The sequence below is a fragment of the Daktulosphaira vitifoliae genome, unplaced genomic scaffold (genome assembly GCF_025091365.1).
Source record: "Daktulosphaira vitifoliae isolate Bord-2020 unplaced genomic scaffold, ASM2509136v1 Scaffold_1, whole genome shotgun sequence".
NCBI classification, from domain to species: Eukaryota; Metazoa; Arthropoda; class Insecta; order Hemiptera; family Phylloxeridae; genus Daktulosphaira; species Daktulosphaira vitifoliae.
Genome location: NW_026099572.1, coordinates 22,641,742 through 22,642,899, shown reverse-complemented (window position 1 = coordinate 22,642,899; position 1,158 = coordinate 22,641,742).

The window sequence follows — 1,158 nt, the reverse complement described above, 5'->3', positions numbered from 1 at the left end:
GTACCATCTATATCAGTGTCGACTACATTATTGTGACGTAAGTCGTGTCAATTATAATTTCAAATTTATCTATGTACTCTTCAGATAGTAATAGACATTTAAATTGCTAAACAAATAAAAAAACTGCCGTTTTCAACGATTGTAATTTTCATATATTTTCGTAAATATGTCGGTGTGTCCTTTTTAAACAGTTCCGTATTTATAAGCAATTATCGGTTTTACATACGATTTATGCGCTTGTGAGTCGAGTAAAGCTGTGACGAAGCCATTTTGGAATTCTAACTCGACTGCTGGAGTAGTAATTCTACGCGGGCATTTTCATTACTCGGGTGGTTTACGGTTCGAACGAGGGGCAGCTGGTTCTTAACCGCGACGCCGGTTTGCCCACTGACAGTGTTAACTGCCATTAGTGGATTAGCCGGGTCGACTGACACCCCCTCCCCCACTGTGCCCGAAAAAGTTTCGAACACCTGACTTGCGCTATGTTCGGTCGTGTCGGCAGTGTCTTCGAATTCCGATACCCCGATTACATACGAATTTACCGCGGCGTACCCTCCATCCCGATAAGAGGGGTGTGGTGCCGAAAAAGTGCCAAGATAGTTGGCGGTACGTAACTCGTAAGGGCCGTTAGATTCGGTGTTTTGCGCGACGGTCGTGATGCGTGATATGTTGTTACCGGATAAAAATTACGTAAGGCGCGTTTTAACTGAAACGTCGTTTAAAACGCTGCGCCCTGTTTGGATCTGTTGTATGCTTGGGGGGGGGGGGTAATTCCCTCCTAGCCGATTGCCGTTTCCCGATACCGACGGTCTATTTGGGCATTGGCGATGCCAGTGTCACTCGCTGCAATATCGGCACGGGGATGGCGGTGCGTCCGCGTTTGCATAACCCGCTCGCTGTCGGTTGGCTGGTTGAGCATTATGCCGCGGAGGCAGTTCGGCTGGCTGTAGGGTCGTTGGTGGAGCGTACCGAGGAGCCGCGGTCTTGTCTACGTTGTGCGGTATCTCATGTAGATCGACGAAAGACGAAAGACGAATGCTGGGTGCATTAACCGTATCATAGCGCAGTAATCGTCCCGTAAAAGCCCCGCTAACTGTCGCAAAAGTTGTTGTTCTGGTAACCCACAACGTACTCGCGCGGCCAAACGTTGTTTATGAA